At 45.2% G+C, this 14,482-nt stretch overlaps 1 protein-coding gene across 1 annotated transcript in view; it reads right to left on the bottom strand.

Moving 5' to 3' along the window:
• Positions 1-14,482, bottom strand: part of LOC142588684 (uncharacterized) — a 109,229-nt gene that overhangs the window by 92,788 nt on the left and 1,959 nt on the right. The window lies entirely within an intron of this gene.

The raw sequence follows: 14,482 nt of genomic DNA, 5'->3' as shown, positions 1-14,482 counted from the left end.
AAAATGTTCTCCTGCGTGAGACTGTCAGTGCCTTGAGTGCATCTGTTCAGGTGCGACTCACCCACCAGGATGAGCGCTCGCTCTCTGACTCTTCGGAATGTCGCAACTATGCGTCTGCTCTGGCGAAAAACCTCGATTGCGATGAATTCTGGCGCCCCACTGAAGCCTCCTGCTCAGCACCAGCGTACTCTTTTCCAACGCTCATCTAAAGCGATGAGCCAGCTACCACGGCCTCGAGCGACATTAGGCACAGCAGGCTAATTAGGCTAAGCAGTCGATGCCTAATGTAGCATCCAAACTACCGACGAGGATAGGCCTATTCGTTTATTGCCTCGACCCCACTACAACAGCGTTGGACATACAGAAGCTTTCGGCGGATACAGAGGGTGAAGGTCCTTATGTGTGGAAGACTGAAAACAAAATGCGATACGTATTGTTCCTTTCATGTTTTTCTGGATAAGAATTTGTTAGAATTTGTCAACAAAGCTGAAGTGTGGCCTGATTATTGCTCATTTCGCCCCTTATGTGGAAGCCTGTGGTCCTCGCGACATTTTGGTTATTCTAACAGGGCTCCAACCTCGTCCGAAAATGGCACAGGAAGTTGTATTATCTATACGCAAGAGGGGCTTCGAAACAAAAGTGAGGCGTTCTTCGCGAATGCACACCAGTGTGGGCATTATATTATATGCCTGACAGAAACGTGGCGAAACTCATTGTGCACAAGTGCCTCTTATTTCACACCTACGTATGCCGTTTTCAGGGCCGACAGAGTTTATTCTGCACAGGTTAAGCACGGTGGCAGAGTTCTGATAGCGTGCTGTTGTATATTAGCTGCATTTAGAAGGCAATACCTGGAGACGTACGATGAATGTCTGTGGTTAGAAATTGAAACGCGTGGGACGAACCACGTGACAAATCACACTGTCTCATTTGCACGAATCATTTTTTTTAATTTAGGATATAATTGACTCTACAAAGTACAAGGTTAGCATTCACGGGGACTTTAATCTTCCTAAAGTCGAATGGGCGCCTGTTTTGGTAAGGAGTGACTGCGCAGCCGTAGGAGAAAAAGCTGGATGTCTATTTGATTTTATTAACTTTCGTGGGTTACGTCCATATAACGAGATAAAAACTGCGCTGGTAACTTCTAAATGTAATTATATTTAACGTGCCTGCTTTTGAGGCTCAAGTGGTGCGCGATCCTCTTGTTTTTGCAGATAAGTTTCATTGCCTTCGTTGTCGTTTCGTGCAATGCCCGAACTCAAACCAGACAAATCTATGTACGCTTACGGTGATTACTTTCGGCTGTACACTGGGCTTCACAACTATGCTTGGTCTCGATTCTTTGACATCGGGAATGTTGACTCGTGCGTTGAGGTACTAATATAAGTTGTACAATAATTAATGAAACAATATATACCGCGATGTCATTCGAGGAGGTAGACTCCCTTGCTGGTTTTCTTGCGATTTCAAACACTATTTGAAGAAAAAACTGGGGTATTACAAACTGTACGTAGAATCTGAAAGTGAATATTGGCACCAAAGATATTCATCATGTAGACTAATGGGGAAAAAGCTTATGGTACGCGATGGAGCTGATTGCCACAAATTTGTTGAAGAGAATTTCATGAAAGAACCTAACTCTCTTTGAGCTTTCGTGTGAAAGAAAAGTAAACATAAGATCAGTGCTATTCTTCTGAGGATGCGTGACAGCATTTTTTTCAAACAGCAAAATGTAGGCCAAGCTTCAGTTGTTGCTTTGAGCGCCCTGACAGCGCAACCGCCGTTATCACCCTTGATGACAGCACTAACTGTTTAGCGTATGAAAGTGTCGATGAGCATGAGGTATTGTCGGCTATTCAGAACCTTAAGCCAAAACTTTCAACAGGTGTCGATGAAATGCCCAGTTTCATAATCAAAGGTGGCGATGACATTCTTAGTCCTGCTTTGACGTATTTGTTCAACTTAGATTTGCGCACTTGTGTTTTTCCTTGCAGTTGGAAGCTGTCAGTAGTTATTCCTGTATTTAAATCCGGCAATACTTGTGATGTGAGTAAACCAGTGTCACTTATTCATTTTTTTGCAAAAGTTTTTGAAATGGTAATGTACCAACGCATGAGTTCATATTTCAAACAAAAAGTCTCGTCTTTCCAACACGGTTTTTTAAAGGAACGATCCGTTGAATCAAACATCAGCGCCTTTTTTGGATACTGTGAGTCTCACATTTTCTTCGCGGTCAGGTAGACACAATTTACTTTGACATGCCTAAGGCTTTCGACACGATTTCACATAAGGTACTTCTAATGAAGGATAAGAAATGCGGGCTTTGCCCCATGCATTGCAAATGGTTTAAAAGCTGCCATGCCATCCGCCTAAATCAGGTCATATTTTCTGCCTGTGAGTCCGACAAAGTTGTATCATCATCGGGAGTGCCTGAAGGCTCCAATCTTTGATCGTTGTTCTTTCTAGTTTTTATCAATCATTTGCCGCTACATGTTACAAACTCGAGGGTTTTTCCTTGCAAATTATTTAAACTTATTCTGTAATGCGAAGATTGCGGGATCGTTCCCCACCTGCGGCAAGTTCATTTTTCATCCTCTTTCATTTCCCTTAATTTATCGTTTCTTTATTACATTTATTAAGCACAAGTAATTTCCCCTATGTTGTCCTTGGTGTCAGCGCTGGTTGGCTTCTTCTGATACGACTAATAAAATTCGGGTCCCTCTGTTAACCTCCTTACTTCTCGTTTATTACATAACGAGGGTCTCGAATCCGTCAACATTGATGCCTTCAGGTAGCATGTGTGGGTTTATTGACCGGTTGCCTTCACCCAAAAAGATCGCGTTCTCGTGACGCCTGCGGCAGAAAGGATGTTCCCCATCCTCCGCCAAGGCATGTGAGTGGTGGCGCTGGCTAACCCTCCCAGGGTACTCCTATAGGAAACATAAATACCCAAGAAATTGGATGGGGAAACCGCGCCGCGGTAGCTCAATTGGTAGAGCATCGCATGCGATCTGTGAAGTTTGTGGGATCGTTCCCCCCCTGCGGCAAGTTGTTTTTTCATCCACTTTCATTTCCCTTAATCTACCGTTTTTTTATTTAATTTATTAAGCACAAGTAATTTCCCCTATGTTGTCCTCGGTGTCAGTGTTTGTTGGCTTCTTATGATATATCTTTAAGATTGAGAATTTAGATGACTGCCCTAGTTTGCAAGGTGACATTGGCAACGTCGAGAAATGGTGCGTGAAGAATAGGCTGAAATTGAACATTAAGAAAACATGTTTTGTCTCTTACTAGAAAACCCGCGACAATTTTGTTTAATTTTACTGTTCTTGGCGGAAAAGTATCTCGTGGTGCCCATGTGCGAGACCTTGGTGTTATTGTTGACTGAAAGCTTGATTTCCGATTGCATGTATCTTCAATTGTTTTCTGCGCATTGATACATATTGGTATTATTTCTAGGGGGACAAGAAAACGTCATCGATAAGAGTGTCGGCACACTCTTTACTGTTCTCTCGTGACACTACGCATTGAGTTCGCGTCAGTAGCCTGGAATGTCGTCTCCGTTAGCTATTCCATTCGAAACAACAATGTTCAGCGTAACTTTGTACGCATACTGTATCACAGATATATTGGTCGCCGTGGTTTTTATAAATTTGATTCTCTCCTACCCGACTTTAGTATGTCTACTCTTCATGAAGGGCGACTTGTGCGTGACATGGACGTCCTTTATAAAATTGTGCGTTTCTCCATTGAGAGTGACCAGGTATTGACGTCACGGCAATTTTGCGTGCCCTAAGCAAATGCCGCCCAATGTTGTGCTATACCTTATCCTGCGATGCGTGCCGTTTGTCCGATGGCTCGTTTGCAGATCACCTATAATTCATCCTTTCATAGCACAGACATATTTCCCTGAACTGTTGTTTTTCTTCGCTCTTTTTGGATTATCCTTTTATTGGTGACGACAAACAAGTCGTCACCATGATACGGGCCCTTATGAACACGCTACGAGTATTACTGACTGCTATACATACTCCAGCGGTTCGAGGTGCACTTGAATATGTCCGGTCTTGAGAAGCACCATGGCTGCTCCTCAGCACTCCTTCTTTAAAGAAGTCAAGCAAGCGCTTATCTTCCAGTGGAATGCCAGAGGCCTTAAATCCCGCATTTCGGACTTTCGTTCGTTTGTTTTCAAGCACAAATTTCCAATCATTGTTATTTGTGAGCCAAAGATTGAGAGCGCCATCCGCCTATCAGGATATGAACCTTTCATGTCTGCCACCTGTACCGACCGCAGCAAAGTCATCGTCGACTTCAGATGCGATTTCACTTATTTTTTACACCCAGTGGCACCTGATTGACGACAATCAGTACGTATGTTTGACCATAAAATGCAAGAACCTTTCACTCACGCTGGTAGGAGCCTACATCTCACCTTCAAGTCGATTTGACAACACAAGACTAAGTACAATTTTTACAGCGACACTTGGACCATGTATTTTTACCGGCGATTTCAATGTGCATCACCTGCTATTGGGAAGTTTGAAGATGGATTGTAGATGAAGACATGTACTATCCTTCGCGTCGGACCATGAACTCTGCTGCCTAAATGATGACAGTTTCACTTTTCTCAGGAAACTGACATACAGCAGCTGCCTGGACTTAACTTTTGTTTCAAGAGGCCTCAGTGCCATTGTGAAATGGTTTCAGGACAACGAAACACATGGTAGTAACCACGTTCCAACGTACGTTAAATCGAGGAAATACGCAAGTCACACTCTACCACAGTTCTTGAAGGCGTCGACTGGCCTAAATACACGTTTGCTCATGCAGAAGAATGGCGAAAGGATACAACAATGTCCACCTGGCAACATCGAGGAGCTCATTAACGACGCTGCTCGAGAAGCCACAAGAGTTATTAGGCTTATTCCTAAGTTTTCTGAATTCGAAGCAGAATTAGAGCGGCTTCGAGCAATTCGTCCTCGCGCGGAACGAAGGTACAGGCACACCAATTCCATCTACGACCTAAGGGAGGCGAGCCGCATACAGAAGAAGATGCAGCGTCGGATCAACTCCCTGCAGTTTCTAAGATGGAGCACTTTTTGTGATTCCCTTGATCCACATAAACCCCTATCACATATATGGAGAACGGTGCGCGGTCTTCGAACATTACCAGAACAACGCCACCCCTTCAATGCCTGGCTCTCTGTCAAGGTCACCGAGAGATCGACGTAGCGGAGGATTTCTGTTTAAGGATTGCTGGTCTACCATCTTCGTTCCCCATACATGACCCCCTTGACGTTCCAATCTCGCGGGATTCTCGTATGGACGATCTGTTTTCCATCGAGGAGTTACAAGCGGCGTTGGCAGCGTGTAGACATTCCTCATCGCCTGGACCTGACGGGGTGACTTACGGAGCTCTTGGCAACCTCGGTCAAACAGCGTGGCATGCTCTTCTAGAGGTGTACAACAATTCATGGCGGGAAGGAGTGGTTCTAGCTGCATGGAAGTCTAGCCGCCTTGTGCCTCTGCTCAAACCAGGTAAATCACTCCTACATGTGGCGTCTCATCGTCCCATTGCTCTGGCCAGTTGTCTAGGAAAACGCATGGAGAGGATGGTGCTCACACGTCTAGAGTGGTATCTAGAACACTACAAGATTATCCTGACGCTATGACAGGCTTCCGACGCAGACGTTCTTCAGTAGACAACGTCATAGATCTTGTCTCGTCTGTTCAACACGAAAAAAAGCCTAAGGAGACTGTCAGCGGCGATGTTCCTGGACGTTAGAGACGCTTACGACAACGTAACACATCGCGCCATCCTGGACACCTTGGGCGATGTCGGCCTAGGTGGACTTGTGTTCTCATGGATATTCAGTTACTTGACGGACAGGTAATTCTTTGTGCAAACAGAGGATGGTGCATCATCACAACACAACACCTACCGTGGAGTACCACAAGGCGGAGTCCTGAGCCTCATTCTATTAAACCTCGTGCTCATCGACCTGGTTCACACACTTCTACAATCCGTCCATGTGTTGATATATGCAGACGATATATGCATTTGGTCATCAGGAGCGACGCGTCCACAGCTGTGCGACAGACTGCAAAAAGCGGCCACACTAACAGCCAGCTATCTTGGAGGACGAGGTCTGTACGTGTCTTCCCGGAAGTGCTCTATGGTCGCTTTCACGCGCAAAGCAATGAGACAATACGTTGTTAGAATTAATGGACAACCTATTGCCTACGAGAAGACGCACCGTTTTCAAGCAGTGATAATAGATCGAGACCTCTCCTGGAGTCCTCACGCCTCTTACCTAAAAAGGAAACTAGTGATGATAGCAGACGTGCTCAGATTTCTTGCGGGAAAATCATGGGGTGCGTCTGTGAGTGTAATGCTCCAACTCTATAACGCACTGTTCCTGGGTCTCCTACGCTACAGCTTACCTGTACAAGGTGGAACCGGTAAGACCAACCTCCGAGCCCTCCAGTCTGTACAAGCTGAAGCCCTATCGTGACCACCCTGTAAAAACGTGTATTCATGTCGACTCCTTAAGCGTGCACATCAGGCACTTCGCCCGACTTCCATCGCATCATCTCGCCTCCCTTCCTGCCGCTCGACCTCGTTCAGCGTTTAGCAGAATTATTGCCGCCAACCACGGAAGTTTACAGTCAAACTTCTCACCTGCAGCACGACCATCTCTACCGCTGTGGTGCCTGCATCCACTCCAGGCCCTTCTTGTTATACCCGGCATCAAAAAGAAAACCGAGATGTCATCTTTCGCCCTCAAACAAACCGTTGTTTCATTCCTACATGAGAAACACAACGAACGCACCCACGTTTACACGGACGGTTCTGCCGCCTCCAAAAGTTCAGCTGGAGCAGTGGTTCTTCCCGCTCAGTCTGTCACTATCAAATTCAAGACGTCTCACGTTACATCATCGATGGCTGCAGAACTCGTAGCTATCCATGCTACTCTGGAGTTTATTGGTCCCAAATCACCCCATTCATGGTCCATCTTTTGTGATTCAAAGGCAGCTCTCCAGTGTGTGCTGTCCCCTTTCAACCACGGACCAAATGTGCAATTAGTCGCAAGCATCCGACTACTCCACCATTACGCAATCGACAAGGGTCACAACATCATCTACCATTGGATACCAGGTCACTGCGGAATTTCTGAAAATGACAGTGCGGATGACGCTGCCCGGTCGGCCCATGATGGTGCCCAGATTATACCCATACCGCGGTCAAGAACAGATGCAGCCACAAGTCTTCGCTCCCTCGCACGGGAGCTTACGCTAAATCTGTGGAAAACCAGTGAATACGTGAACACACGTCTTCACAGACTGGATCCAAGTTTGCAATTCCGATTTCCACCAGGGTTGCCACGAATGGAAGCAACACTTCTCGGCCGCCTATGGCTCAGCGTGGCATTCACGAACTCCTTTTCCTTCCGCATCAGAATGGCCGACAGCCCCGCTAGCGACAGCTGCGGCTGCGAAGAGACGATCGCGCACCTCCTCTGTGACTGTCAACGTCACAATATGGAAAGAAAAGTGCCCGTGACCGCGCTCGAAAAACTTGGCAGTCCCCCTTCACGGAAGAGAAGGTTCTAGGACACTGGTCCAGATGTGTTTCGGCACTCAAGGCCAAAAGGGTTTTCCTCAAGTTCTTAAGGACATGTGAATTGTGCGACCGCCTTCGACTATTGTTGCGCGTAACATCGCGTTACTCTGTGCATTTGTCTTGTTTTTTTTCTCTCTTCCTTCTCGTTTTATTCCTTTTACCCCTTTCCCCAGCACAGGCTAGCCAGCCGGTATTTACACTGGCTAACTTCCTTGTCTTTCCTTCCAGTTTGTCTCTCTCTCTCTTCTTTTTTCTATAATGCGTGTGGTTCCTGTCATTCTGTTTGTATCTGACCTAGTCTGGGCTCGTTTAGGCCAATGGTTGTTGAGGCAAACTCAATATAAAACATCTGTCTGTCTGTCTGTCTGTCTGTCTGTCTGTCTGTCTGTCTGTCTGTCTGTCTGTCTGTCTGTCTGTCTGTCTGTCTGTCTGTCTGTCTGTCTGTCTGTCTGTCTGTCTGTCTGTCTGTCTGTCTGTCTGTCTGTCTGTCTGTCTGTCTGTCTGTCTGTCTGTCTGTCTGTCTGTCTGTCTGTCTGTCTGTCTGTCTGTCTGTCTGTCTGTCTGTCTGTCTGTCTGTCTGTCTGTCTGTCTGTCTGTCTGTCTGTCTGTCTGTCTGTCTGTCTGTCTGTCTGTCTGTCTGTCTGTCTGTCTGTCTGTCTGTCTGTCTGTCTGTCTGTCTGTCTGTCTGTCTGTCTGTCTGTCTGTCTGTCTGTCTGTCTGTCTGTCTGTCTGTCTGTCTGTCTGTCTGTCTGTCTGTCTGTCTGTCTGTCTGTCTGTCTGTCTGTCTGTCTGTCTGTCTGTCTGTCTGTCTGTCTGTCTGTCTGTCTGTCTGTCTGTCTGTCTGTCTGTCTGTCTGTCTGTCTGTCTGTCTGTCTGTCTGTCTGTCTGTCTGTCTGTCTGTCTGTCTGTCTGTCTGTCTGTCTGTCTGTCTGTCTGTCTGTCTGTCTGTCTGTCTGTCTGTCTGTCTGTCTGTCTGTCTGTCTGTCTGTCTGTCTGTCTGTCTGTCTGTCTGTCTGTCTGTCTGTCTGTCTGTCTGTCTGTCTGTCTGTCTGTCTGTCTGTCTGTCTGTCTGTCTGTCTGTCTGTCTGTCTGTCTGTCTGTCTGTCTGTCTGTCTGTCTGTCTGTCTGTCTGTCTGTCTGTCTGTCTGTCTGTCTGTCTGTCTGTCTGTCTGTCTGTCTGTCTGTCTGTCTGTCTGTCTGTCTGTCTGTCTGTCTGTCTGTCTGTCTGTCTGTCTGTCTGTCTGTCTGTCTGTCTGTCTGTCTGTCTGTCTGTCTGTCTGTCTGTCTGTCTGTCTGTCTGTCTGTCTGTCTGTCTGTCTGTCTGTCTGTCTGTCTGTCTGTCTGTCTGTCTGTCTGTCTGTCTGTCTGTCTGTCTGTCTGTCTGTCTGTCTGTCTGTCTGTCTGTCTGTCTGTCTGTCTGTCTGTCTGTCTGTCTGTCTGTCTGTCTGTCTGTCTGTCTGTCTGTCTGTCTGTCTGTCTGTCTGTCTGTCTAAAATTTTCTGGCATACATCAGACAGGGGAACATCTATTTAGGCATGCCAGTGCACTACGTAAGTGGACGGGTAAAATACATAGCATACAAAGTATGATATGCATAGCACAGTGCATACACAATATGCTATGCATAGCATAGCATACGTAGCATATGGTTTATATACACAACAATTTTAGCCAAGGTAGTGCGGAAATTATTCGTGCATATTTAACTGCATAGATGGGTTCGTTACTGGAGGTTCTAACTAAAAAATTTGATCACAAGACGACAGTGTGCCAATAAATGCAGCAATATCGGACTAATGCATGGTAACTTAGCATGGTGTCTTGAATAGTAGCCAGCGGTTGACAGGTGACTTAAAACGTGGCAATGTCTTAAGTGCATAGTACCTTTAAATATTCGTGCTGCCTTCAAAGTTCCAACTGATCCTTCTCATTCAGTCCACTGGCATCAACATAGTGGCCCCTGGTGAAATTGAGGCATATTCCCTCATCTGCTTTAAAGGACGTTCTTCAAATCGTTTGAGAAATGCAAGAACCCAAATTGCTAGCACAAGAAGGGCAAGTGAACACAATGTACTTTGTCATTACATAATCTGTCACTAATTTCACTTCAATTCTTGCTATACTTAACGTAGAATCTACATATGATATGCTCATTTCATTGGACAGCCTATTCAAAACAAAATCCGAAATAATATTTTATAGTCAGTATTGCTTAATCTTATTTTTATGATCTTGATACAGTGTTGTAGTTGCATATCTTGTGCACGTACCACTTTCATAAGCCATAATAAAATTTGTTGTCTTTCACATTGTCGCTTAATTGTGGTGCTATGTGTTTCATTACATACTGCAAAATTTTGAAAGAATGTGTAGGCCTGCCGACTTATCTAACAAGCGCTTAATGTTCAGTGGTACCAAGTGAAGAAGGAAGCAAGGCTTACGAAGTCGAGCCTCCGGACCTCATTACGAAAACTTTTTCACACACACACCAAGTGAAGAGCAAGTGCATATATATATATATATATATTATTGCAAGAAGAAAGCAGGCCCACGAGTGTAAAATAACGTATATTTACAAATGGCGTATATGGCGTTCAGACAACTGCCAGACTTCGTCTTCGTCTAGTCCAATTCAACTTCTTCGTGCCCTTCCCCGTAACATCACCCTCCCGGTGGAGTAGCTCCGTCCCGGTGCAAATTATAGAGCCTGACTTAATGGGAGGACATAGGGCTTAAGCCCAGCGACGTGAGCAACATCGCTGGTGACGTTGCGATGCACTGAAAGCTGGCCGACTGGGGCGATCTCGTATGTCAGGTCGGACAGTTGGCGTGAGATCTGGTGCAGACCATAATACCGGGAAAGTAGTTTTTCCGACAAGCCGACGCGACGTGAAGCCGTCCAGAGAAGGACAAGGGAACCAGGTGAAAAATGGTAGTCTCGATGCCGAAGGTCGTAGCGTCGCTTTTGAGAAGCTTGCGAGACGGTGAGGCGATGACGGGCGACATCTCGGGCCTGGGCGGCTAAGTCAATATCATCGCGAGGGTAACCAGTGCTGGGTGATTGTACTGCGGAAGGTAGCAACGTGTCAAAGGACAAGGTGGGGTCGCGGCCATACAACAGGTAAAATGGTGAAAATCCGGCAGTGTCGTGACGGGACGACACTGCCGGGAGCTGCACCGCATAGTTTCCCGAAGCGAAGCGACCGGTTGCAGAAGGGGACGAAGAGCGGTGAACGAGAGGCGAACGGGACCTACGACCTTGCGGAGACGGGGAGCGGCTGGATCTTGGCGGAGCACTGTCGGCATTGATGTTCCTAGTCGGCGCATAGGGCGAGAAAGTACGATTACCTGGCACACGAGTCTAAAATAACGTATATTTACAACTGGCGTATATGGCGTTCAGGCAACTGCCAGACTTCGTCTTCGTCTAGTCCAATCCAACTTCTTCGTTCCCTTCACCGTAACATCATATTATATATATATATATATATATATATTCCTTATGTTGTTATGTGGCCAAATCTTTTTGGTGAAGCCACTACATCTTTATTCGAAACATTTCAGCTACCAGAGTGGTGCACAATACGTGCCAACTTCCACGAAATGGAGCGCCAGTGAAAGTATCTCGGCATCCCTGTCCAGGGTCCAGGGCCGCCAGTGTGTCTACGTTGAAAAGATTTCAAGTACTAGCATGTAGGGCAGTGTCATTGCCAGCGGGGCTGCAGAATGTTAAAGGGTGTGCTTCCAACTGTTGATCATTGGACCTGCGGCTAAACTGTGTGCGAAATATTTTTAGATGTATAAGTGGGGGTGAACTGGTAATGTACTTGCTCAGGCCTACATGTCTGATGAATTTTGACGTTCAGTTTTTTTGTTGACATTAGGAGACTAGAGATGTGTGCATAGTGTGACATAACAGTGTACTAACGTATGTCATTATCATCATCGTCATCATCAGCCTGGTTACACCCACTGCAGGGCAAAGGCCTCTCCCATACTTCTCCAACTACCTCAGTCATGCATTAATTGTGGCCATGTTGTCGCTGTAAACTTCTTAATCTCATCCCCCCCTAACTTTCTTCCGCCCCCTGCTACACTTCCCTTCCCTTGTAATCCAGTCCGTAACCCTTAATGCGCATCGGTTATCTTCCCTCCTCATTACATGTCCTGAACTTGCCCATTTCTTTTTTTTGATTTCAACTAAGATGTCATTAACTCGCGTTTGTTCCCTCATCCAATCTGCTCTTTTCCTATCCCTTAAAGTTGCACCCATCATTCTTCTTTCCAAAGCTTGTTGCATGGGCCTCAATTTAAACAGAACCCTTTTCGTAAGCCTCCAGGTTTTTGCCCCATACGTGAGTACTGGTAAGACACAACTGTTATGTACTTTTCTCCTGAGGGATAGTGGCAACCTGCTGTTCATGATTTGAAAATGGCTGCCAAACGCACACCAGCCAATTCTTATTCTTTTGATTATTTCAGTCTCATGATCCGGATCCATGGTCACTACCTGCCCTAAGTAGATGTATTCCCTTACCACTTCCAGTGCCTCGCTACCTATCATAAACTGCTGTTATCTTCCGAGACTGTTAAACGTTACTTTTGTTTTCTGCAGATTAATTTTTAGATCCACCCTTTTGCTTTGCCTCTCCAGGTCAGTGAGCATGCATTGCAATTGGTCCCCTGAGTTACTAAGCAAGGTAATCACATCAGCGAATCTCAAGTTACAAAGCTATTCTCCATTAACTCTTATCCCCAGTTCTTCCCACTCCAGGTCTCTGAATACCTCCGTAAACACGCTGTGAATAGCATTAGAGAGATCGTATCTCCCTGCATGACGCCTTTCTTCATTGGGATTTTTTTTTGCTTTCTTTATGGAGGACTACGGTGGTTGTGGAGCCGCTATAGATATCTTTCAGTATGTTTACATATGGCTCATCTACACCTTGATTCCGTAGTGCCTCCATGACTGCTGAGGTTTCTGCCGAATCAAACGCTTTTTCGTAATCAATGAAAGCTATATATAAGGGTTGTTTATATTCAGCACATTTCTCTATCACCTGATTGATAGTGTGAATATGGTCTATTGTTTAGTAGCCTTTACAGAATCCTGCTTGGTCCTTTGGTTGACAGAAGTCTAAGGTGTTCTGATTCTATTTGCGATTACCTTAGTAAATACTTTGTAGGCAACGGACAGTAAGCTGATCGGTCTATAATTTTTCAAGTCTTTGGCGTCCCCTTTCTTATGGATTAGGATTTTGTTAGCGTTCTTCCAAGATTCTGGTACGCTCGAGGTCATGAGGCATTGTGTATGCAGGGTGGGCAGTTTTTGTAGAACAATGTGCCCACCATCCTTCAACAAATCTGCTGTTACCTGATCCTTCCCCGCTGCCTTCCCCCTTTGCATAGCTCCAGAGGCGTTCTTTACTTCTTCCGGCGTTACTTGTGCGATTTCAAATCCCTCTAGACTATTCTCACTCACATTATCGTCGTGTGTGTTACTGGTACTGCATAAATCTCTTTAGAACTCCTCAGCCACTTGAACTATCTCATCCATATTAGTAATGATATTGCCGTATGTATGCACTGGCTTGCAAATGATTCGTTGCTACCTTATGCCTTTTTTTGTCAGAGTGGTGCGTATGTGCCCCTTTCACATTGTGTTTCAGATAACCCAATTCGTATTTATTGTAAGCGAGGCTAGGCCTCTCTGTGCCCACACGCGCCCTAAAGGACCACAATAAAGTCCATAAAGCATAATCAAGTCCACAATAAACTCCCACAAAATTCATACATTGCCTCCTTGATTTACAAGTGCAGCTGCCAGTACATTCTAGTTCATATATAGATTTGTGTAAGTTTCTAATATGGGGCCCACACAATAATTTTTCGTGCACTAGAGTGCTAAGATTATTGTATTTATCTAGCTTTACTCAGTCTCATCGTACACCACATTACAGTTGTACTCACTTGTTACACTGATTTCGCCGTTTGATTATTCTATACAATATTCGCATGACTATTGCCTTTCGATTTCATGGTTGTTTTCATTCTCACACCATTGTATAGGTCCATGTATCCTAAATGCAATATTTTCAGTTCTGACATGTTTCTTTTGTTTTACTTTAGTCACGCACAGGATAGCTATTTGATTATATGCGGCGTTATTCGTTTGTGTGTTGTTTTCAAGCTTCTAGATAATTGATAACATTCCTTGGAGGCAGCTACCATACGATTCAATCTCGCAGTCTTCAGTCGACTTCCTGCAGCTGCTGTGATATGAATTTCTAAATATCCCATTACTCTCTTCGTCTGGAAGCATCTGGTCTTTACTGCGCTACATAAGAAACTCTAGCGCACTCCGTGTTTATGCTGTTCGTCATTTTATATGTGTTTACGAATTTTGTTTACGTAAGTACTAGTCACTGTTCAACAGTTGCTACTCTATTAATGATTGTTTTTGAGAATTTTAGCAATTGTTCATGTGGCTTTATTTCGAGTTACTTTGCATTTGTCATACATTTTGCTCAAACCTTGCATAGGCATTTCTTTTTCAATGAAGCGTTGCTTTGGCATCACCTTCTCGTTTCGCGCGCTCTTCGCACAAATGCCCTGTCCTCGCCGCTTGTGAAGGCGCTCGCATTCCTTATTTGCGGGATTTCATTCCCAATTTGATTCTTAGCATCGTTGCTCCATACCAAAAGTGGTATCCGGAATTCATTTTTGTGGGCGTGTTCATTAACATTGACTTGATTCGTTAATTTCACTCTTGTACGGGAGTATATTGCAGAATGAATGCTAATATGGTCCTAGAAGACTAGTTAGGTAACTATGTAGCGACACCTTTTGCCCCAG

The sequence above is a fragment of the Dermacentor variabilis genome, chromosome 7 (genome assembly GCF_050947875.1).
Source record: "Dermacentor variabilis isolate Ectoservices chromosome 7, ASM5094787v1, whole genome shotgun sequence".
Lineage (NCBI taxonomy): Eukaryota > Metazoa > Arthropoda > Arachnida > Ixodida > Ixodidae > Dermacentor > Dermacentor variabilis.
Note: the sequence above shows the minus strand (reverse complement) of the source record. Positions and strands in the feature narration are given on the sequence as shown.